Source organism: Mirounga leonina, unplaced genomic scaffold, assembly GCF_011800145.1.
Source record: "Mirounga leonina isolate KUSES-001 unplaced genomic scaffold, KU_Mleo_1.0 Mir_169, whole genome shotgun sequence".
In the NCBI taxonomy this organism is placed as follows: Eukaryota; Metazoa; Chordata; class Mammalia; order Carnivora; family Phocidae; genus Mirounga; species Mirounga leonina.
Window position 1 is genome coordinate 13,430,143 of NW_023270431.1, and position 2,515 is coordinate 13,432,657.

Genomic DNA, 2,515 nt, shown 5'->3' on the forward strand with positions numbered 1-2,515 from the left:
GTTGCAATATCAGCAATCCAATCAAACTTTTATTAACAAAAGAATTTGTTAATAAAAAAGAATTTGACTGGGGCGCCCTGGGCTGCTCAGTCAGTTAAGCATCTGCCTTCAGCTTGGGTCATGACCTCGAGGTCCTGGAATTGAGCCCCACGTGGGGCCCCTGCTCAGCAGGGAGCCTGCTTCGCCCTCTCCCTCTGCTGCTCCCCCTGCTTGTGCTCTCTCACTTGCTGTCTCTCAAATAAATAAATAAAATCTTTAAAAAAAAAAAATTTGATCGACATAACTGAACAGGCCATAAATTCAAGGTCACACACAATAAAGGCTCAGTTTTTCTCCATATTCTCAACTCTGCTTTCCTCTGGTAGCTTCATTAACAAGCCTTCATTATCTTTATGGAAATAGTCATAGCAACTCCAGGTTTATCGTTTGCTAGCCTAGCAATACTAACAGAATAGAAAAGCTCTTTTCCAGAAGCTTCAGCCGAAGTCCTGAGATTGGCCATCATTGCAATTTTTTGATTAGCCACTGTGAGGCATGTTCACAGTCTAGAAGCTAAGAGTACACGCCTAGCCTTGCCTGAATCACAGGAGAAGAGTAAAGAGGAATAGTTCCCTAAGGAAAATCAGATGTTCTTCTTGGGAGTGAGGATAATGAATTCTACATAGGGAAGAACAGGAAACATCCTCCATAATTTAATAATAGAAATAGATGAGAGATTCAAGGGAAGACACTTGCCTGGAGAGGGCATGGAAGCCCTGTACCCTCATGCTACGCATCTAGCTGGATGTTCCTGAGTTACTCTCTTTATAGTAAACCGGTGATCTAAAATATGGCTACACACACCTGTCTGCAGGAGAATTTCTTCATGATGAGAGGAGCAACCCAGACTCACAGTATGATGAACTCATTGAAAAATACATTAAAGATGTATAAAGATTGTGCCAGTTGAGATAACCATCAGTTTGTTAAAGAGGGAAATGGATCAGGGGCGCGTGGGTGGGGCAGTTGGTTAAGCAGCTGCCTTTGGCTCAGGGCATGATCCCCGAGTCCTGGGATTGAGCCCCACATCAGGCTCCCTGCTCAGTGGGGAGCCTGCTTCTCCCTCTCCCTCTGCTGCTCCCCCTGCTTGTGCTCTCTTGCTCATGCTGTCTCTCTCAAACAAATATATAAAATCTTTTAAAAAAAATTTTTTTTAAAGAGGGAAATGGATCAGACAATTGCTGCCAATGCTCAGAAGAATGAATTCTTGATTGATGGGTTTCCAAGAAATCAAGACAGCCTTCAAGGTTGGAACAAGACCATGGATGGAAAGGCAGATTTGTCTTTCATTCTGTTTTTTGACTGTAATAATGAGATCTGTATTGAACTAAATCTTAAGAGGGGAAAGAGTAAAGTAAGAGTGATGACAACAAAAAGGGCTTGGAAAAGAGAATTCAAACGTATCTTTAGTCAATATAGCCAGTTATTGGCTTTTATGAAGAAATGGGGAAAGTCAAGAAAATAGATGCCTCTGAATCTGTCATTGAAGTTTTTGATGAAGTTGTGACGAATTTTTACAAAGAAGGTAAACTCTAAACCTGAAAGCATCCTTGAAATCATGTTTGAATATTGCTTTGATAGCTGCTATTACAACCCCTTCTTAAGGCAATTTTAACCTTTCATAATTACACCTCAGTTAATGGCTGGCAAGTATATAGTAAGACAAATTAAAATTTTTATCTTTAATTTTTTTTGGTCACAGGAGTAGACAGTGAATTCGGGTCTAACTTCATCTTACCTATGGTGCCTACAAAACAAAGATATCAGCTACATCTTTGTTTTTACTCGAGAAGCATATCCTTTTATAATTTGTGCCTTCTGTGAGCAAAGCTTTTTAGTATGTGTGTACAACCCTTTAGTAATTACAGCACATTAGGATCAGGGATTCCCCACTTTCTCATTTTCTTGCAGGTTCTAAGTTTCCAACCTGTTAAGTGAGTTTGTGGGCCAAATACCAAGGAACCTTTTGTGTAGTCAGTTCTTAAAAAATGTATTTGGTAAACAAACTCATAAAGTAAATTCCTAGAAATGTTTTAATATTGGGGCTCCTGGGTGACTCAGTTGGTTATGTGGCTGCCTTCAGCTCACGTCGTGATCTCAGGGTCCTGGGATCAAGCCCCGCATTGAGTCCCACATACAGCTCCCTGCTCAGGGGGGAGTCTGCTTGTCCCTCTCCCTCTTCCCCTCCCCCTGCTTGTGCCTCTCTCTTTCTCTCAAATAAATAAATAAATAAATCTTTAAAAAAAAACATGTTTTAATATTTATCAAATAACTGACCATTTCCTATAGAAAGGTAAGAAAACCTGGGCTTTGTTTTATTACAACTTATACAAAGTTGTGTGATGTGACAGGACATCTTCATTGTTTCCAGGGATTGGGACGTGGTCACTGGGGGTTCAGAGCCTGGGAGAATTGTCAGCTTTATTCTGACATAAATCTGAGGATAGGAGGCAAGGATCACATCCAATGACCTGTG

The 2,515-nt window shown here is 40.7% G+C and overlaps 1 pseudogene; it reads left to right on the forward strand.

The window, feature by feature from the left end:
- The first annotated feature begins 813 nt into the window (after positions 1-813).
- On the forward strand, positions 814-1,805 carry LOC118017302 (annotated as a pseudogene).
- The last annotated feature ends 710 nt before the right edge of the window (positions 1,806-2,515 follow it).